The sequence below is a fragment of the Macrobrachium nipponense genome, chromosome 25, assembly GCF_015104395.2.
Source record: "Macrobrachium nipponense isolate FS-2020 chromosome 25, ASM1510439v2, whole genome shotgun sequence".
Classification (NCBI taxonomy): domain Eukaryota; kingdom Metazoa; phylum Arthropoda; class Malacostraca; order Decapoda; family Palaemonidae; genus Macrobrachium; species Macrobrachium nipponense.
In genome coordinates, this window is record NC_087214.1 from 6,279,262 (window position 1) to 6,302,650 (window position 23,389).

Sequence of the window (23,389 nt, forward strand, 5' to 3'; positions counted from 1 at the left end):
TACGCAACACAACAAACCCGTGATGCAGCGATTCATACCAGTGATGTAACATGAGAAACGGTCCAAGAAAAAACCCGTGATTAACTGGATCCGTGAATACTGATCCGTGAATAAGCGACGCCCACTGTAATCAGAAGGGGAGATGGAAGAACATTTTTTGGTACTGTTAAAAATCTTACTAGATTACTTGAAAGGTTGATTTATCGTAGCACTATAAAATGTTATAGCAAGTCTCAAGCAGCAGTAGTAATAATAATGAGAAGATATTTACTATTTACTCAAGATACAGATGTCAACTTTCAGGCATCTTTTTCTTTGGCCAATTTTCCTTTATTAAATGTACAGATATCTGTTGTAAGTTGGTAATTGAAATTTCTGTTAAGTGTTTTTTTTTTTTTTTTTTTTTTTTTTTTTTTTTTGCAAAAATATGCATTGAATTCCAGTTTTCAATTGACTTATATTTTCTGCAACTATGATTAAATCCTTCAAGAACATGTTGTCCTAAATCTTTCAAGATGATTTTCATATGTTATTGAGAAGACCCTATCCCAGTTTATGTGCCTCTTAGTAAAAGTGGCCTTTGATATAGGTGTCTTGATTCTTATTTATACAAGAGTCTTATTATCTTTTATCTTAACACCTTTTATTTTTAAGTCCGCAAGATCTCAGTTTGACTTTTTTGCACTAAATAACCACCTCTTGATTCCCGCAGGAAAAACTCACCATCTACAGTTCCTGAGGATAAATGGTGGCAGTTGAATAGACACCAATCTCACCTACGAAAGAAGAGCATTAACTTCAAGAGGACATTTTCAGTAATCAAATATTTATCTTTTCGACTGTTGTGCCAGATAAAGTAGAATGATAGTCCTATTAACATTAAATTTGGATAGAGCGATGCTTTTTGTATTTAATTTTGGATAGAGTGATGCTTTTGCATTGAGAGATTAAAATCATACTTTCTATGGCTGTTGAAACAAGGATAGCAGTAATTTTATCATATTCATGCAAGTTTTATTATATCATGGTCGTAATAGTGCCTACTGACTGATGCAGTCTTCACCATATGAAGACAGTTCGCTGTTATTCAGGATACGTTGTATCAGTTATTGTCTAAACCTGCCTCTGGTTTGATATTAACCATCATGAAGCCAATATGATTCAAGATGCTCATTGTGACATTCATTTCTTGACAGTATAAGCTATTCAGAAGCTTAGTGTTACTGTAATCAGGATACATAGGGTATCTCTTGTTATCAAGTTTTTTATTTAAATTTCTTGTTGGTCTAATAGTGCTTAATAGATAATCATGGCTATAAACATTAGCATTTAATGCTAATGTTTTATGCAATTTAGTTGAGATCACTTGTCAGCTAAATAACTATTTCCAGTGTACCTATGATGATACAGGACGTAAAGATGTTTAAATGGATGATTTGTAGTAAACATTAGCCTTCATATGTAAGGGGAGGGGACAGAAAGATTTGCTTTGCCTATAAATTTGTATCATGGTGAAGTTACTGACAGGCCCTACACAAAATGGTAAAAGGAAATAAGTGTGTGCTGTAAAACTGGGGAACAGTTTCTAATGACTACTTGAAAGTTCCATGTTAACCTTTTTCTTCAACTGCAAATGGTTTTGGTTGTGTTTATGCATTTACAGACTTGGGCCATGTTGTTAATTACCTTTTCACAATGTAAAAACTGAGAAGTACTTGCATAGGTGGCATTTGTAGCTCTTGAGAAATTGGAACACTATATTGGAGAAACACAGTTTATCTTTATAGAAACTGTAGAAGTCATTTCATTATCAAATGTAGTAGAAATGTTGTCAGGAAATTGATTGTGGCATGTTCACCGTACTGTGGTTGAGGTACAGTTTTCTGTATAAGCTACATATTTTTTATTTTAGAGAGTATGAATGTATATATATAAATGTTCATGCACTAAACCTGGAACATTTCAAGTACGTTTGCAGTTTTTAGAGCTTGGCTTTCAATGTTTGTATCCCTGGCATCAACTCTAGTCAACAAACCACTTGACTGACTTCCTTATCTCAACCAGTACTTCCAATTCATCCTGTCAAAGGAGGTTGGCAGCTTCGCAAACAGCAACCTTTCTCAAGATGTTTGTCCACCCTGGATTACATAGTTACTTCCTTCATCCTAATGGTTGTCTCTCTCTCTTCAGGAGTCTTGGACAAATGTATGCATCCAATAGCTCTCCTGCTTTTTGACAGTAACAGTACCTTTTATCTAAGCTCTGCCAGCTTAATGTAATAAGGCAAAAATATATTGACTTGAAGCAGATATTTTGTCTAGTCCAAAACCCTTTATTTGGTGTTGGAGGAGTTATGGTAGTATATGTCAAGGTGGGTTAGCAGTATCTTATATCTAGGCTCTGCCATTTTAATGTAACGGTCGATTTTTGCTCGATGTGACGTCGGAAGTGGGAAAAGGCAAAACCTTATCTGCTGTTTCACCGCTTCTGATGTCACATTGAACAGTTGGTTAGCTTTTGTGTGGACGGGCCTTTACGCAAAAACTATACTGACTTGAAGCAGATATTTTGTTGGAGGAGTTATGGTAGTGTATGTAAAGCATCATTGTCCCTATAAAACCCACTCTCTGCAGGCCTGAACGATATGTCGAAACACTGAAATGTTTAGGTGATGAAGGTGGAACCAGCAGGTTAAACTGGCTTGTCTTGGTACTTTGAGCAGCAGACCCCACCATTTCGAATCATGTCTGTACTTTCTTGTTCTCGTTTGCCCCAGTGCTTGGCTTAGACAGTTCGATGGTCCTTCATTCAAAGGGGGTTCCTCCTTTATTTTTTTTTATTTTATTTATTTATTTTTTTTTTTATTTTTTTTTTTTTTGAGTTTAGACCTGGGTTGTTCCTGGTTTTTTTTTTTTTTTTTTTTTTTTGGACCAATGGCCTTTGTCAGTACAGCTGCTGGCTTATAAACCCCCTGTCCCTATCATGATCCTGCTTACTTAATAGAATGGATCCTTAAAAGATTTGTTTACTGTAAAACCAGACTTCTTAATTCAGTTCCTCAAAAGTTGTACAAGAATACCTGCTCATTTATGATGATCTTAGAATACCTGCTCAATTATATGTCTTTAGGTAAATCACTTTCGCTAACATCAATTTTGTTAAAACTACTGTAATTCTTCTAAACTGTGGGCCACAGGTGAAACTAGACCAACGATCGCCTGTTGAATTGATAACTATGCTTCATAATAAACAAGTCTTGGTTTCTGTTTAAGAAAACACTCCCTCTATTCCTACAGATCGGCTCAGGAAAGTTGTTGTGTGAGGCAGTTTGCTAGCAGTGAACAGAGAAGGGTCTCATGGATGAGGCCCTGTTCTGCCGATATTACCTCAAGGGAATTGATTTGCTACAGAGGCATTGTAGGCTTGATAGGTTTGCAATTTTTGAACGATTGAATTTTATTCTCTCAAGATATGTGAAATATAGAATTTATAATTGAAGTGAAGTATGCTGAAAACTTTTTGTATTTTATGATAGTTTAAATATAGATACATAAATGTTATTTTTTGTTCATGAAACTTACCTGTCAGATATATATATAGCTGTATTTTCTGAAGTCCGACAGAAATTCAAAAACTTCCGGCACACACAGTGGTCGGCCAGGTGGTTAAGTACCCATTCCCGCCGCTGGGAGGCGGGTATCAGGAACCAGTCCCATTTTCTATCATAATTTTTCTGTCGCCGGTGCTGGAAACACCTGTTTTCAGTACCTCCGTCTTAGGATTTTGGAAACTTCATGGCCGCTAAATATCCTAATTGTCTTTTGATTTATTGACTTGGATTTGTGGCTAGGCATACGCTATCTTAAATTGTTTTTGAATATGATTCATTTTTGTATATCTGAATCTAGTTAGGCTAGTTTCAGAGGGTGTGTCTGCTAAGATAGGGTGTGGCTACCGAAAGCTTCGGTAGTTCCGCACTCGATATGCACGCAGGGCTATGTGTCTTGCTTCTTTTGTTGAGATTTGTCATGTAGGAGTGAGACTTTGTCTAATTCCATAAGGAAGACGTATGATTCATATGTACGCAATTAATCAGTAAACAAAGTCATGGGTAGGCTAACCTACCTGTAGACTATTTTGCCTAACCCTGTAGTATGGCCTACGGGCTATAATATGTCTCGTGAGGTAATGCCCTTTACGTTATAGATTCCATCTGTATCTTGGAATCTAAGGTGCTCGCTCTCCTATCATTGTGGTGAAAAGTGCTACTTCTGTAGTTGTTACTCCTAACCCTGTAATGTTGCCTTCGCCCTAAACAGTTTTCTGTAGAGGGTATTGACCTTTCTCTGATACTCTATCGATTCGTAACTTAGAATCGAAAGTGCTGGCTTTGGAGAGCAAAAGTGAAGTGGCTAAGTGCAGTGACAGTGCCCCTTGTGTAGTGGAGGGTGCGTCAGATCGGCCTTATTTCGCCTCTAGGCGGGACCTCTGCTTTGACTCCCAGGGAACAGGGAGAGAGCATGTCGAAAGCCGAAGGAGGGTTACGAGGAACTCCCCCACCGATCTGACGTGCCTTCGGCAGACCTGAAGTTACTCCCAGGCTGCCAAAGTGCGTGCACGAATCCTGAAGGATTGCTTCTCGTCCTCCGAAGCGTCCTCCCTGCGCAGGTTTGGAGCTTTCGGAAGGACTCGCGCCCTCTAAATAGAAGCTTTATAGAAGAGGACGTTTCACGTCCTCTCTCTCTCTCTCGTCCCATGCGTTGCAGTGAGAAGTAAGAAGGCGAACGTCGCCTGAACTCGTGTACGTCTTTCCACCGAGAAAAGGAAAGCAAGTCATATTAGCAGACGCTTTTGAGCGCGGACGTCCTAGCTTTGTTGCTGTGAGAATAAGAAGGCGTTCCCTCGCCCCGCGTATTCTCACACGATCAACCCTTCACCTGAGACTGCTTCGTGCAGTCGGTTTTCTCTCGAGATGTCTAATGCTCTTCCCTGAAGGCAGTTTCGCTTGCATTGACGCCTGTCAGGGAGCGTGACGCTTTTCTGCACGCTTTTTTTTGACGCTCGCTTGGACGGGACGTTCGGATGGACGCCAGGCCCGCGCGCGCGGGTGCACGCCAATGCGCGCACCAGTAGACGCCGAGGCCCGAGCGCACGCCAGTGATACCGAGCGCGAGCGGCGCGCCGGAGAGTGCTCGCTGCTCGCCAGTGGACGCCGAGCGGGGCGCGCCGAGAGTGCTCGCTGCTCGCCCATGGGACCGCCGAGCGTGCTCGCCCCTGCTAGTCCCCAGGTGGACGCCGAGCGCGCACAGCCAGGTGTGTCGCCTGGCTGAACGTTTCTGTTGAAGTCTTCAAGCTGATTTTGGGCTAAAGATTTTTTACCTAACTTCGTGATCCCTTCTACTCGCCTGCGAAGAATGTGAAGTAAGCAGTGCTTCGGAGGAAGCTTAAAGTGAAAAGGCAACTTCGTTTTCGACCCAGCAAGACCACGGGTTTCGTGAATTATAGAGGTCTTTGTCAGTAATATTGCTTTTCGTAAAGTCCAGGATTGGATGGAGTTATGGAAAGCTCAAGGAAGATCTCTTTGCTCTACCGCAGTCAAGACTTTGCGGTAAGGCAGCTAGGGTTATGTAAAAGCTCGACGTCCTGCGCGTCAGGACTCTCGCAACGTTCAGTAGGATTCTTGCAAAGGCACTCATCAAAGGAGGAAAGCGCAAGACAGGACTTCCTTTGCCATACTGCCAATAAATTTTGATACGGGAGAGGAAGCTGGTTGGAGAGTTTCTTCCTCTTCCCAGGATAATTTTGCAAGCTTTTTAGCCCATCTGAAAGGGCTTTTCAGATGATAGATTTTGTTAGTTCCTAGTCTGGGACTTACGCTGCCGAATTGAACATCGTCGTTCTACCTGTCGTAAGCCGTCTCTTAACAGGATTCTTGCCCTTCCTCGTTTGAGACGGGAATCGGAAATAAAATGCTCGACTTCCTGGATTACGTTTTGTCAATTCAGTGAATTTCCCCCATTGACAATATACTATCGTTTTTGTCAAGTAAGTGGGTATCCCCTCATTGACAAATTATCTCTTTGTCCCGTAAATGGGTTAGTTCTCATTGACAAACTTCTCATTAACTTTATATTGCGTAAGCGGATAAGCTCTATTGACAAGATTCGGAAGAGCTCTCATTCATCATTCGCAGACTCGTACAAGAAATAGACTTGTAGACTACGTCAATGAACGCTTATGTCCAATAACATAAGAAGCTTGAGCTGTCCGCTTCAATTCTCTTGAGTTTTGTTTATGAAACTTGCCTGTCAGATATGTATGTAGCTGTATTTCCGAATTCAGCTATAGTATATATATTCTGCCAGGTAAGTATGAAAAAACTTTATTGCAATATAATATCATATTTTGCCTTGCGTTATTTTTACTACTGGTTGGCTCAAGTCTATACTTTCTTGCTGTAGTTACCTCTTCGGATGGCAACCGAGAGGTCTATTGTCTATTAATTTAAGGACATTTAATCGTTACTCCCTGCAGCCTTTGACCAGGAGTTTCCGATTTATCTTTTACCGTTGTATGGTAGTGTTATGACGACACAAACGCATCTATATATTAGCGTTTTTCTGTTTCGCTTAAATATACCACTTGAGAGTCTCTTTATGCTAAAAATTACGGACCTATTTCTTCGTAGAATAGGGTAGCTGGCAACCCAGGCATAAAGTTAAGAGACGACGATCGTAAGCTCTGCTGCTGTCACTGTCCTCTCCGCCAGTCCAAACGAGGCAGTACCAGCTCGTTCGCTGTCATGCGCTGTAGGTTAGTCTCTCTCTCCTGCGGGTTGACTGACAACCGTCTCTGTGTGGCGTAGTCTCTCTCTCTCCTGCGGGATTGACTGACCTAACCGTATCTCTGTGCTGGCATTTACGTCTCTCTCTCTCCTGCGGGATGACTGACTAACCTGTATCTCTGCCCTAGCAATCAGACTTTAGCCTAGATTGATTTGGGGATTTCTACATGAATGAATAACATTGCATTTCGTTTTGCCTTACTATGTTCTCAGAGATACGCTTACTCCTTTCGGTGCTCGTTACCGCACGGTATAGGACTACGAGTCTACCGCAACATTTCACTATTATATGCTCTCCTGCTTAGGCAAAGCGCAGCCTTTTTAGGAAGTAAACATACTGTGTGAGGGAAAGGATTAGCTTGCTGGGGACCATTTCCTTCCTAAAGAGTTTTGTTTCCCTGAATAGACTGCAATTCAGACCTCTACAGTTTTTTCCTACGGGAAACCTGAAATTTTATTAAAGATCTAGGAATGATTCTGAACATCTCTCGTGCGTTAAGTATCACTTGAGGTGATAGAAAGAAGGTGCCGGACATCTGGAGAGGGTTTCAGATGTCCTGGATCATAATCTGAAAGAAGTGGAAGCAATTCTGTCGTCCTCCAGTCCTGGAAACGAGTTTTTGGAACCAGTGGTCCATATCAACTCTGATCTTCCACAGCTCTCTCATATCTTAGGAAGTATCTTCTCTCGTCCCTGTTCGGGTTTACGAGAAAGAGCCTATTATAACAACAGACGTAGATGTAACGATCCTCTAGAGGTTCGTTACAGGATTGCAAAAGTCCGTACGAATCGTCTCGATCGACGGCAGCAACTACTGACTTCCGAGTGGAATCTTTCTTTAGAAGTATGTTGAATAGTTTATGGAGACTTTTAGGGACGTCCTTTCATACATCTCTTCGCTATGATATTGAACAGGGATGGATGTTTAGTCTTTTTTCCCCTTTTTCAAACGCTTAGGAAATGTAATAAGATGATTTATACCATCACAGGGAGCGACAATGACGCTAATCGCCCCATGTTTGGCCTCAAGATCCTAGATTCACAGAGGTCACGTCCTTCCAAGGACCTTTCCGAGAGAGTCGTCTACTTTAACACGAAAGGTACCTATAACCTCTCCGCTCTGAGTCTGACTACGTTCAGACTATCGAGATGTTGACAGCATAAGATTGCCGTCTTCCCTTTCCATTTGAAGAATGGGATAAGCTGGCAGTCACAACTATTAAAGAATACGCAAATATGTTGTTGACGGCCTTTGGGCTCAGAGATTTGCTTCTGTCAAACAACAAAGCCCTTCACGATCTTTGAGTTCTGTGGAATCTCGAAACTCGCTCACCATCTACTTTTTGTCTCACCTGTTTTCTCGGAGTCAGACACTCGTGCGAGATCAGGAGACACATAGTAGCCCTGAGTTTCTTGTTGACGAAGTCGGTTGCGTTTACACACCCCCGATGATCGTTTAACATGAGACCAGGTTGGACTGTCAGGCATTCGTCCTTCGGGACTGAATCGCCTTTTTGCTCCTCGCTCCTTTTCTCCTGGCACCAGAAGCTCGAGTCAGGAGTGGCTCAGGAGTTGATTCACTAACGACGTTGGGTTGCGTTCATACCACAAGGTTTGCTTAGCTTGAATCGCCCAGGCAGTCCAGACACTCATCCTTCAGCGAAGAATAGTGCCTTATGGTCTTCAGGGTACAGCCTTGCTGCCTTGATGCGTCTGACTGGTCAACTGGTCGGTCACCTGACTTTAGTACAGACTGACTGACTGTGCATGTCCAGATCGAAGCTTTCATATGGAACTTAGACATAGTCTGAAGTTCTTGATGTCAAAGCATTCGAACATCTCCTACCTGTTAACTTCTTGCACGTGATCAGGAAGGCCCTTTTCTAACCCCCACCCTAGATACGACAAAGAGGGTTAGTGAGGTTTCAGCCATCGTCAGAAGTTTTGGCATTAGAGAACACAAGGGTGCGTTCTCTAAGCCTTCCGTTGTGGCCTAAGAATGGAAACCCGTCTTGTTCTTGGGTGCCAGGAGCTTGGAATCAAGGATGGCACAAGTTATTGGGCAGGAGCCAGAGAGAGTCCTGTGCCCTGTCAGGTCTCTCAAGTTTTATCTACATAAAACTCAAGAAAGTCGAAGTCGTACGGACAATCTGCAGTGTTCCGAAAAGACCAGACTTGCCCATATCGAAGAACACCCTGGCTTTATTGTTAAGGAGTTCTTTCAAAAAGCTCCTTCATTGTGTTGGCACAAAGATTTGAAATCTTTTGATTTGAATGCTCACGAGGTGAGGGTCGCGGCCTCGGAAGCATTTCAACAGAGCATGGCACTCAGCAACATCCTGAGTACCATGTTTTAGCGAAGGCAACTCTGTGTTCAATTCACTACTCCCTGCGAGATGTGAAGATGACATATGAGATCTGCTGCTCGCTAGGGCCATACGTGTCTGCAGACACAATCTTGGGGGCAAGTAGTACACTCATCCTATCCTGTAGAAAATGGTTAGGAAGAGCTCTTAATTTAGTAGTTGAGTCGCCGACAACGGTGACTTCTTAACTCTTAGCCTTAGTTAACACACCTTCAACTTTTGGGTTTCTAGGTTGGTCAGGTGGTGATATATTTTTATATATATATTTTATTTTACTTCTTAGCCCTCATGGTATGGTCAATATGGGTCTAGTCACGTTGTGGTCTCGCCCCTGTTGACAGATCATCTGGAGTGCACCAGCTATATAGGTCTCTACCTCGCTGGCAACTCTAGTAGCACAAGCAGACTTACGTGGCAATAACCACGAAGCCAGCAATGCTAACAGGTGGAACCAAGATGTAAATCATCTGCATGCATTTGCTTCCCAAAATCCTTCTATTCTGTCCCGTTCCCACCTCCAACGGTGGGATTCAGCTATATATATATCTGACAGGTAAGTTTCATGAACAAATGATATTGTTATGATACAATAAAGTTTGTTCATACTTACCTGGCAGATATATATAATTAAGTACCCACCCACCTCCCCTCAGGGGACAGTGGAAATAAAAATTATGATAGAAAAATGGGACTGGTTCCTGATACCCGCCTCCCAGCGGCGGGAATGGGTACTAACCACCTGGCCGACCACTGTGTGTGCCGGAAGTTTTTGAATTTCTGTCGGACTTCAGAAAAATACAGCTATATATATATCTGCCAGGTAAGTATGAACAAACTTTATTGTATCATAACAATATCATATTATTGCATTTATGATAGTTTAGACAATGTATTAAAAATGTATAAATTTAAAACAAGGAAATATTTAAATCCAAAAGAAAAATAGTTTGAGACAACTAAAAAAAATTATTTTTCAACATTTAGTACTCTAAGGAGGGAGTGTCCTCAGCAGGAGGTATTATAAATAGTCATCCATCAACCTTGAAGTTAAGACAATGTATTAAAAATGTATAAAACGAAAGCAAGGAAATATTTAAATCCAAAAGAAATATACAGTTTGAGACAAAAATTATTCTTTTTCAACCTTAAAGTACCCCAAAGGAGAGAGCATCCTCAGTAGGAGGTATCATAACCAGTCAGCTTTGAGATAGACTCTGAGAGTGTTTTTCTAAGCTGACATTTGATTGCTGAGAAGGGAAAAGTTCTTCCAAACTTCCCTTGTGCTTTCCAAAGTCACGTACAGCTGTTGGTCCTGTTGCTGAATAACCACTGGTTCCATGCAACGTAAAAACACCATACAGCCAAACAATCTTTTGCTTTCCAAAGTTTATTGTAGTTTTTTCTCTCCACTGAAAAGTCAAACCCTTGAAGACACTTTTTGAGTATGACTCCTCAACTGACACCCTTTAAAGGAAGAAAACTTTCTCAAACTGACACACTTTTCAGTGAAAAATTTTCTGTAACATTTTCCCTAACAAATAATTTTTCAAGTGTCAAACTCACACTTTCCACGATTAAGCTTCTACCAAATTAACAATTTTTGAGTTTAACACTTACAAACTAACACAAAACTCTCCTAACCCTGCACAAGTTTGCTGTAGGCAATACTTTTTCCACCTTCTGGGGAAAATATTATCAGCCAAAGATTAACAGACTTCCTAAGAAACTCAAAAAAAATTTTCCATACATAATAAGATAGATAATAAACTCATAAATTTTGTTTTCCATAAATATAACAAGTGTTTCTGGGGAAAAGGGGGCCACCCAAATATTGACAGGCTTTCAGTACAAACGGCTACAAAACTAATGTATTTCCTGTAAGATAAAACTGCAAAACTAAAATCCTCTAGGGAAAAGTACCAAACCTTTAAGACAAAACTATCGAACGTTCCTAACTTTATCGCCAAAAGCCTCATGAACTACCGGTATCTTTTAGCATGAAACTTACAAACAACTACCCACCCTAAACCAAAGCTACAAGGATAACCTACATAATGACTAAACAATAATTAGAACTCACAAACAAACCAGACCTTCTAGGTAAAACACAAACTTTCTGAGCAAAAAAGAACTTGACTTTCTGGCCAAAAATATCAAAGACTTACAGATTTCCTTGGCAAAAGCTTACAAATTCTGTTAGTTGTGTCATCAATGTGAAGTAGGATTTTTTGGAAACACTGCCGCAGTTACATATGAGTGGGATTGTCTACACCTGGACAGCAGTCAGTCAGTTGTTGTGGAGGTAGGGTGTTGTGCCCCGGGGATCTGTGGTTGAGAGTTTGTGGCGAGGGACCTTTCCCTCTTTCCCTTTATTTTCCTCGTTGGTTGGTGAATTGGATCTTAAAGGTCATCCATTAGGCAGTCTGAGGGAGCTTGCAAGGTGAGTTTAACTAAAAGCTATCTAGCCTATTCCAAGAATTATGGCGTCTAAAATTACAATGGACATGATTAAGCCATTCACCGCCGAAGGAGACATTGTATCATGATTGAAGAAGGTAACCCTAGTGGCTAAGCTACAGAATATATCCCAGTTTTATTCCATTGTTTGTTTCTTTGTATGGCGTTTTTATGTTGCATGGAACCAGTGGTTATTCAGCAACAGGACCAACGGCTTTACGTGACTTCCGAACTATGTCAAGAGTGAACTTCTATCACCGTAAATACACATCTCTAACCCCTCAATGGAATGCCTGAGAATCGAACTCGCGGCCACCATTTATTCCATTGTATCTGCAGGGTGATGCTCTAGCACTTTATTTGGAGATGAGTGATGAAGACCAAGATAATGCAGTGATAATTCAGGAAAAACTGAAAGTAGCATTTACTGATTATGCATTCTCTGCTTTTGGAAACTAGCTCAAATGAAGTGGACAGGAGAACCTGCTGATGTGTATGCCAATAAGATTAAGAGGTTGGCCAGTTTAGCTAAGTTTGATAAGGCTGGTTTAGAAAATGTGGTGAAACAAACTTTTGTCAATGGTTTCCCAGATAATATTAGTGTTGCTTGATAAAAAGTGCCAAACTTAATGATGATGGCAATGAGTGAATTGCTCAATCATGCTAGGATTTTGTCATCGAAACAGCAAGGTGGTGTGGTAGCTGTGACTGTTAGGAAGAATGGAGAAAGAGGTGGTGGTGGGAAACCTGAGAATAGGAGTAGGCCTATCCAGTTTAAGGGTCAATGTTTCCGATGTGGTGGCCCTCATATGATAAAAAGACTGTAAAGAGACACAGGCAAGATGTTTTAGTTGTAATAAAATTGGTCATATTGCCAGTCGTTGTCGAGAACAGGTTGCGGAAAATGCGTAAGGGATGACTGCTGCCCCTGTAGCCGCCCTTGTGATGATAGAAAGGCGCACCTTGATACATTGCCTATAATTGATGTTTGGATTGGTAATGAGCCTGCAAAAGAACTTGTGGATACAGGCTGCTCTACATCGGTGGTACATTCCAGATTTGTTCCTCAGTGTAGAGGTGAGGTGTATATCAGTGCTTTTGATGGGAGTCATATTAAGTGTAAATTTGCAGATTGGGTGAAGATAGGTGTGAACGGTGAATGTGTAACCGCGAGGGCTATGGTGTCAGATCAGCTGGTTAATGGTGATGATGTGGTGTTAGGAGTTAATGTTATTGACCACTTGGGTGGTGTCACAGTGACCCAAGGCAAGGCAAGGTATGTTTTGGTGCTTTTGGTGTTGCTTCAGTTAGTCAAGAAATTGAGCATAGACTTAGTGGTGACGGTTGTCCAACAGTTGTTACTGAAGACCCAGACTTTCATGCAGTATTTGATGGACAGAAATGGACAGTCAGGTGGTTTTGGAAAAACAATGAACCTGTGACATTGACAAATAAAATAAGTTATGATAAAAAGCTTGAGGCTTGGAAGAAGGAAGTGGACAGGTGGATTGCTGAAGGGATTTTAGTTCCATGGAAAGAAGTAGTTAAAGAAGGTATCATTCCTCTAATGGCAGTGGAACAGCCAACAAAGAATAAGGTGAGACCAGAGGTTGATTTTCGGGAACTTAATGTGAATGTCAAGTGTCACACTGGTGATGATGTGACCGACATATGCAGAGACACACTACGTGAATGGCGACAGATAGGTGAGAATGTGTCTTTGTGGATTTGAAGTCGGCCTACCTACAGTTGAGCGTTGACAAAAAATTGTGGCCATATCAACTAGTGAACTATAAGGGCCAGACATTTTGCCTTACAAGATTGGGATTTGGGTTGAACTCGGCACCACGGATTATGTCTAAGATACTGAAGACTGTATTGAGTAAGGATGAAAAAATCAAGAGAGCAACCAGTTCATATGTAAGATAACACTCTTGTGAACAATCAATAGCTTCTGCTGATGAGGTAATTAGACACTTAAATACATTTGGGTTGATGACAAAGTCCCCTGAGTCACTCAATGGAGGAGCTGCTTTAGGATTGCAACTGCTAAGAGTTGGAGGAAGGTTGATGTTTCAGAGGTAATAAAGTGCCTGAAGTTACAGATATGCTTACAAGGAGGGAATTGTTTTCAGTGGGCCATTATCCCATAGCTGGATGGTTAAGAGTTGCATGCAGCTACATTAAGAGAAGAGCCTCAGGAGCACGTTGGGAGGATCCTGTCGGTGAGCAGTCCATGTTGATGATTAAAGAGGCAATTGAGAGAGTAAAATTACATGATCCTGTGAGAGGAAATTGGTGTGTGCCAGGTGTTAAGTATGGTGTTGTGTGGTGTGATGCCAGTTATGGGTATAGTTTTAGAGATAAATGGCAAGGTTGCTGAAGATGCTGCTTGGCTTAGAAAAAGGATGATTTCAACCACATCAATGTTGCCAAACTAGAAGCTGTTTTGAAAGGGGTAAATGTGGCCATTAAATGGGGTCTTGAGTAAATAGAGCTAAGGACTGACTCTGCAACTCTGGGAGCATGGTTGAAATCTTTAATAAGTGCTGAGAAGCGTGTTCACACAAAGGGAGCTGCAGAGATGATGATAAAGAGACGTTTGGGAACATTGAAGGAAGTTGATTACAGTTTAGTTTGAATATTGTGGTTCAGATAGTGCCTACAGAGAAGAATAAAGCTGATATTCTGACGAGAGTCAAGAAGAGTTGGTTAGCAAGCAATGAAGTCGAGCATGCACATCTCTATGCAGGTGCTGTAGTTGATCTAACAGTTGCATAGTAAACACCATATGGGAATTGGCAGAATACTGTATTTAGCCAAGAAGTTGGACCCTGAAGTTTTCAGAGAAGTGTAAAAAAGTAGTTATGTTGTGAGCATTGCAGTCTATTGATCCTGCTCCTGTGGGGGCACCAAAGGAGGGTGAATTAAGTGGTTGAAAAGAAACTTGCAGCACCTAGCTATTGATGTTACTCATTACAGACAAATACCTATTTATTAGTGGTTGACTGTGGTCCAGGTCGTTTTGCAATATGGAGGAAGTTAAAGAGAGAAGATGCTCAAGAAATATCTACTGAGTTAGATTCTTTTGGAAAGAGGGCCAGTTGATGAACTATTACTGGATAATAGTACAGCATTTAGGTCACAGTGTTTAGGAGATATATTGTCTCGTTGGAACATTGTTAGGGCGTTTTAGGCTGCTTATCGACTGGGAGGAAATGGAATAGTTGAAAAGCACCATAGGAACATCAAGGCTATTGCAGAGAGGGGAGGAATTAGTCCTATTGAAGCAGTATTCTGGTACAATAGCACACCAAGGTCTGGACAGGATGCATCATCTGTTCCACAGCATGCAGTGTGCAGATATGAGTGGAGATACCCTTCATTAGTACCCAAAGGAGCAGATACCAGCCAAGACATGCCCCTTTCAATTAAGCTGGGAGAGGATGGAGGGTGGGTGAGCCCCGGAGCGCCCGTTGTACTACTCAATGGCGTAAAGGATGGTTACTCATGTGAACTCCTTGAACAACATTTCTGTGGATGGAATGCAGAGGCATGTGTTGGATGTGCGATCAGCTTCGTTTCAGCTTCCCTATCTGATAGCTCAAGCAAAATGCCACGTGATGGTTCAGTCTCAGAAGAATCAGTGAAACCACAAGTGAGTGGTCAAAGTGATACAGTGGAGAATCAGAGTCAACGGAAGAATAGAAGACCTCCAGTTTGGATGGCTGATTATATCTCTGATTAAGGTGTGTGTGTATGTGTGTGTGTGTTGATCTTAAGATCATGTGGGCATATTGTGTCATTAATGTGAAGTAGGATTTTTGGAAACACTGCAGCAGTTACATGTGAGTGGGATTTTCTACACCTGGGCAGCAGTCAGTCAGTTGTTGCGGAGGTAGGGTGCTGTGCCCCGGGGTTCTGTGGCTGAGAGTTTGTGGTGAGGGACCTTTCCCTCTTTCCCTTTATTTTCCTCGTTGGTTGGTGAGTTGGATCTTAAAGGTCGTCCATTAGACAGTCTGAGGGAGCTTACAAGGCGAGTTTAACTACAAATTCATATATATCCAAATATATTACTGGCAAAATTCATTAAAAATAGTACTGTAGACTAACAGATTTTCTTCACCAAAAACTTCCTGAATGCAAAAATGCAGAAGTCATTCTTCCTAAAGTAAAAGTATCACAAAATAGTATAAAAAAAATTACCACAATAAACTAAGTAAGACTTTGATGAAAAACTGAGTAAACAAGCTGAACTTAAAAAGAGGTTCTATAAAAGAAAAATATATGTACCCCCAATTGTCAAAAGAAAGTGAAGATACAATTTTCATTCGATTTCATTCATCGAATTTCCCACTTGTTTTTTAAATGAAAAGACAATCTCGCTAAATTTACTCTTAAAATATGAAAATACAAGCAAATTACATCATATAAGTTAAAACCGCAACACAAAGCCGTTCAGATACTTAAAAACACGATATATGTCTGAAGTAATTTTATTGCATTACCGCAAGTGGTGATTGTAATTATATTTTAGTTCCTACAAATTTATGTTTGTATTCCAACACATTTAAAGTTAGCTGATGTCAATGTTGCAACAGCTAAGGAAGGTTGAGCAAATGTAATTGAAGCCACAAGAGTATTTTCTATGATGTGAGGAGGAGCCCGAGAACTTCGAGCGGGAGAGCACAAGTCACAGGATACTTGCATATGTAACGGCTTTTACACTTTGATTTACTTTGATGTTGACATTGATTGAATGCTAGTTGCTGTTTACAAAGCTAATTTCATTAAAAAGAAATCTATATCAAGGTTACAGTAGCCTGAAACAACGCAAACAGATTTCTGCATCATTTGCTGCGATGCTGAAAGATCTCCCAACACATCAGTATTTTTGCAAGGTATAAAACTTACATTGCCTGTGCAATAAATATAGAGTTATTTGTGGTAATAAATATTTTTACTTAACAGCTTTTTTTGTGAATGAATTGTGGATGAAAATCAATTTTCAAAAGTACAGGCTATATTAAGAGACCAAGAAGGACTGTACCCTATAGTTGAAATTTTCCATGATTCTTTAAAATCTTTGGATGTTACAGCAACTGTCAAATGAAACCAAGATTAGGATATGAATTTCTTAGAGAATTAACCTGAATACTATGGTCCTTTCAAATTTTATTTAGCATAGTGCAGCACGATCTTGGTAGCCATTTCACCCTGTTTCCCAGGTACTATCTGTGCACTGACTCACCACCCACTTCTAAAACATGCCGTACTTTAAAAATATCACTCAATCTCACAAAGAAAATATAATGAAATTAAGTAGCTATAAATAGGCCTATGCTTTCACGTAGGCAGATCTCTCTCTCTCCATTTCTCAAACATTTGGAAAAATATTATCAATCAATTTCTCAAAGTATATATGTAAAATGAGTTAAGTCTCCATAGATAGGCCTATGCTTACGCTCTCTCTCTCGTCATAATATTGCATTCATCTCTGTATTGTTCCTCACCATTTCCATTAGCATCACCCAAATTTTACAACATTTTCTCTCATTATTTAAGATCTGTTTCCAATTACATATGAATTTTACGTCATTTTACTGTCAAACATCACTTATAAGTTAGGTTTCACAGTAGGTTCTAAAGATGGATGATCGATAGTATACTCTGAACTGACATTACCAAACCAACATTAACGAATAATATCGAGACTGTTACTACATTTGTAAGTATACTGATTATGTCTTTTTACAGAATCTTAATGGTTTAATTACTGAAAATCTACCCCCTTTCATGTCCCAAAACTGACGTAATAGTACGTAAAAATACTCTATCCCCTATCTATCCAACTGACGTAGCGGTACGTAAAACTTACCGAAATTTTTCGTGCGTGTGGTAGGGGCATTTTTTTTTTTTTTTTTTTTTTTTTTTCGGACAAGTAGTTTCTGTACTGCGCATGCTCAAATCCCTGTACTGCGCTCTGTTTCTTACCCTCTTTTCTATAAATTTTTTCACCAGCTGGACTTATTCGTTTTCCATTGATTTATATGTCGATATTTAGAGAATTTTATTGGCTTTCTCATAAAAAAATCATTCATTCGCCTGACTTTCATAGTTTTTGGGTTACGAACGAGAATATAAAAAAAGTAAAGTTTTTTTTTTGTTAAATAACTCACATTTTTTCGTATTTAGAGGGCTGGGACTCTTATTCTGACTATTCCACCATAAAATAATAACATTTAGAAAAAAAGGACAGCAAAATGAACGTTGTTGGCATAAAATTTATAATTTTGCTGAATTTTCGAAATAATTATTTTTTCGCACTGTCGAGCGCTCCCAGATACCTCGGATATCTGGGGACACAGTGCTCAAAACTAAGCGGATATGAAAGAGCTAGAAAGTAACAAACAATGATTTTTAAGCTCCACCCCCTTTCTAAAGTTGCCAAGTGTGGCATTGTTGAGCAGTATGCATCCGAAGATTTAAGAAAACTGTATCTTCATTTTTCTTGCCAGTAGTACAATGTGGTATCACAACGCTTTGCCTTTACATTATTCAATTTTTCAAGATCCCTTTTCATTATATTACTGAAATTCAAAGGGCGTTAACACAAAAAAAGTATGATTTATACATTAACCTTCTAAAAACTCTCCATATGTCAAGATACTGTAGCATCAAAAGAGTTCTCCAATACTCAACCTATAAATTTGAGTTAAAGGGAGTTTTTCAAAACATTTGCATTTATAGAGCCAATGGCATTTAGAAAATACCCTAAACAATATATAACTACAAGCAACTTTGTTTATGAGCCAAGAAAGAACTTTTCCATTAAAATCTTACTTGAAATTACTATTCACAATGACTTTTGGAACCTGAAATGACCTAACTTGACATAACTATTTACATAGTTTCATACTGAGTCAGTCTTCTGGCTAGTATACTGCATCTGTAACAAAATCCCTGACTAACAAATATCTTCTTTAACTCTAAATCACTTTACTTTCTCCTTCCCAACTTTGGTGTTTGTTTGCTTGTTTGTATGGTATTTTTACGTCAAGAGTGAACTTTCATCACACTTTGGTTTTGACTAAGAAAATTTTCTCGTAATTAACATCTTTCAAGGAAAAAGTCCCTTTGATGGGAAACTACGAGGCAGGAGATATGTGTGACTTACTTAATGATAAAAATAAACTGAATAGCTGTTAACTTAATAACCCAGAAGCCTCTATGAAATCAGTTTCAGTTTTATAACAAAAAGTGTGGAATATTTGTTAAGTCTTGTGAAAAATGTTGGCTAGTTTTCTAGATGATTTGAATCCTTCAGTGTAGAATTGAAATGAATAGTTTCCCTATTCAATCGCCTACCAAAATATCCTCACAAATTTGCTTTACATAGGTCTAAGATAACCACTGTAAACAGTACCTAGCTTCCTGAAAAGTGACATTTAAATACAGGTTTACTTTTTTATTTGTTTACCTAAACCATCATAAGAAGAAAAACCAAATTACAATAAGTCATACATTCAATTTGAGTAATGAGTAATTCAGTTATGTAATATACCATTGCCAGTAGTGCTAAATTTTTCTTAAAACACTTTATAGCTTAGGTTACTTATGGATTAATTTACCCATAACCCTATTGTCAGTAGTGTCAAACTCCCCTCAAAATTACAGTGAATATGAGTTGATTAAATCACTTACCTATACGTAACGATATTGTTAAGAATAAAACTAATCTTAAAGCAGCGCATTCAATCTGGGGCCTTTACATGCCAGCAGTATCTTAAAATATGCAGAGGTGCCATGATGATAATGTTCCTGACAAGATATTGAGATGTACTTTTGGTACTTATTTTTATGAAATGATGCTTAACATTTAGCAGAACAGAATTGTCATGGCAAGCTTGCTAAAAATTTACAGTATTGTTTAATCACATGGTAATTATTTGAGTTTTCCACCTGATATCTAATTTGAGATAAAGATTAATCAACCTAATTCTGAAATATTTCTTCTTCTGGAATGTGAACATGTAAATACTTCAAGCTGTGATATTGCCTGTATTAAGCATAGCCTGCACATTGCCTAAGTCTGAAAGTAAAAGTATCAATGTTTATGCAATACGATAATGATGTAAGACCTATGAGCCATTAAATATTTAATTCTAAAGAAACATAAAATGCAGTAACTAAAACAAGTTGTGGATTAAAGCTTTGAAAACTGCAATAAGGTTTCCTCTAAATTCCTAGTACAATGGCAGCTAGTTTGACTATACATAGTTGGACTATACATAGTTGGACTATACATAAGACTTACTGAGCAAAAATATCAAGAACCATTTAAACACCTATTCTTTGAGGGTTAATACCGCACACATTTTATTCAGCAAAGCCTTTTCTAACTAAACTAACTAACTGTCCTTAATCCTATTTGAACTTCATGAAAATGAGTTCTAGGTGAAAAGCTAAACTGAAATGATGTGAGAAGTGATATTACCTCACCATTAGAAAAAAATATCCTTTAACATACTAAACTATGATGTACCTTTTAACTGATGTTGAACTGATAAAAAAATTGTCGTACGTACATCATGTCCTGCCTGACAGCTTATTTTAAGTGATGAAAATACATGTAGAAAACAAGGTATCTTGAGTTTCTATAGCTTAAATGGATCTGATTTGAGAAACTTGGGTGGATATCTTTTATTATAAGTTTCTCAATTACCATACAGCTAATTTAAAGAGATATTATCGTTATTAGGCCAACTAGCCGATCATCAACGTTACAGATGACACTAAACAGTAGAGAGACTTGTGAAAACTAATCGAAGTATACTGAAGCATACTAAAAATTCAGTATTCAAATATGAAACTGGAAAAACTATGTATCACTGTATAAGCTAAGCTACTCAATATTAAAAACTTCAAATTGAGATAACACAATGAATCTAAAAACATAAAGAGGAAAGAAAAGGGAAATTATATGTTTATGAAAAACTGTGAGTCATCATTAATACTCAGCTACTGAATATTCTATTTAATTTGAAAAAAAATGTATGTGAAAATATGTATCTTGAATCATATTTACCACTAGAGAGATATGTGGCCAACAGAAGTTTTAGGCAATAAATTATAGTTATCCTGAACCACAGTGAATTACCTCGTGGGGTAAAGACTCCTATAGTTCCTATTTAGAAATTACAAGAAGCAAAGCTAAACTTCTCATTTTTATGTCGAGTTGGTACTGTTTTCACTTGGACAAACTTCCACTAGCACAATACTACACACAATTCAATCCTATTTCATCAAAGGTGGTATGATTACAACCCTCTATACTAAAGTATGATTTTCTACCACTTATGGTAATTGGGTAGTTTTCATACTTAATCTCTCGCTCATTATACAAATCTGGTAAATAAAAATGTTATCCTCTCTTTCGACTTGTCTCTTGATGTTTGAAAGTTGCAGTTGTAGACGCTTACCTGAGGATTTGAGGAGGAGGTTAATAACATTATGTCAAATAAGAGATTTTTTTTTTTTTTTTGGCTTACACTGATTTATAATGAAACTTAATGAGTTACTACCAGTCCCTAAGCATCCTCCCCTCGGTTTCCTTTTGCTAAGAGGGACAGAGTATGTCACTTTTTCTACACTAGTGTTGAACATCTGTATAATCTTTTGTTCAGGAGTTGTTATTGAACTATTTCATGCACATTTTACCAAACAAAATTAGCTAATCTTTTTATCATGGTTTCATTAAAAAATTGCAATAAAAACTGCAGTACCTTAATTATATTTCATTACCATTGTTGAATATAATTTGTTTTTACAGCATTTAATATGCTTAGAATCCTCTTTTAATCTGTAAACTTTTGTTCACCAGCAATGCCACCGCTCTCAGGAATGTGCTATTGGGCATATACTGAAGGAGGGAAAAGGTTATACTTAAGAAGACAGTGAGGCTGAACAGAGGAAGTCTGGAGAATACATCAACCTCATCAGATATCGGTTGATACCTGACAAAGAAGAATTCCTTAGCCTTGGCCTGAACAATCAGGTAATATGAGTTGAATTCACATGTCAACTGCCTGGAAGCTGAAGTTTGTATCTTGATTAAATATCATCATCATTACTTTTACTAACTGGCTACATACAACCTTTGTAAGGCTCACACAATTTGGTTAAATTTTGAACATAAACAAAATTCCTCCTGTCAAGTGCTTGGAAGCTAAAGTTTGTATCTATTAAATATCATCATCATTACTTTTACTAACTGGCTACATACATCCTTTATGAGGATCACACAATTTGGTTACATTTTGAACTTAGAAAAATTTCTCCTAACTCTCTGATTTGTCTTGTATCATCCAAGTACTACTACCCTAATTGGTTTAATCATTTAGAGGAGAGAGCCATTTACTGATTTAACTAACTTACTTCCTCAAGGTACTTATCAAATACTATCTAATATATTTTATATAATGTATAAGAGTTGACCAAAAATCATTGGGAAAATGACAAAGTTTCAACTACTCTGCAAAACATGAAGATTTCATGATACTAAGGTTACCTACTTATGAAAGTTACAAATACTAAAATGATATATTATACAGTAGTGTATACTTCACACATTTTCTTCTTGCAACAGCTACTATCCAATCAAGTTAAATGTTTACTTTTCTTCTTGCAACAGCTACTACTCAATCAAGTTAAATGTTTACTTTTCTTCTTGCAACAGCTACTATTCAGTCAAGTTAAATGTTTACTTCAAGAATAATCTATGAACAACTGGAGCTGACAACACAAACTTCAACTTCATATTCATATTTACCTGCCTTCTTAGACGTTGTTCCTAAAAATTTTAATCGCATTTTAAATTTTTGTGTAATGGAAATTTATCTAAGCAACTACTTTTGTCCCACTAAAATAATCTAATCCCAGACACCTCGTTTTTCATGTTCATGAAACTTCTACCTGAGGATCATTTACTTCAAAACTCGTTGTTTTCTTTAAGAAATTGCAAGCTGAACGTCACCGGAAGGACTAAAAACTGGTTACATAAATAATGGAAAAATCGAGGTCTTTTTGCTGATCAAAATGAGAACATGATTTTCTCTAATCAGGCTTGAGGCATCACGGGCAGAGATAGGGTCTTTTTGCCACTGCAGAAATCTGTAATGCTTTATCAAGGCTATATTTCTGAAATTCTACTCAGTCTGTGATGGTAATGAATTGTTGTACACATTCAGTCTACAATGCAAATTAAACTATCATCACTTATTTGTTTATTTCAGGAGTTATACCTCACCTTACCAGCTACAGGCCAAACACCCAAAGGAGAGAACTAGCTGCGGATTGTAACTGAAAACGCCATAATGCATGAAAGTACCACTCAATTTAATGTTCAACAAATACCTGTTTCGCTACAATTTCCAATTAGTATCAATCATGTGATGTCTCATAATTTGTCCAGCCCTCCCCTATGTATCTGGGGGCTGTAGATAAGCAGTTCTGAAACTAACAAAATTTACTATAAAATAATAAGGACAATAAGCTTTAGACTGAGCAGCATATGATACCAAACGAATCCATTTATATAAACATTCATTTTCAAGTTCTGGTCACTAGTATTTAACTGAACATTCCTCAAAAGATTAATCAAAGAAAAGACTTGATGACTTTCAATGCCTTTCAAAACCTAATGATACCCAAACAAATTTT

At 38.5% G+C, this 23,389-nt stretch overlaps 1 long non-coding RNA gene across 1 annotated transcript; it reads left to right on the forward strand.

Annotated features, from left to right (window-relative positions):
* Positions 1–690: 690 nt before the first annotated feature.
* On the forward strand, positions 691–23,349 carry LOC135199268 (uncharacterized). Its single transcript, XR_010311006.1, has 3 exons — positions 691–815; positions 21,552–21,725; positions 22,963–23,349. It is a non-coding gene; the product is annotated as an uncharacterized LOC135199268 (long non-coding RNA).
* The last annotated feature ends 40 nt before the right edge of the window (positions 23,350–23,389 follow it).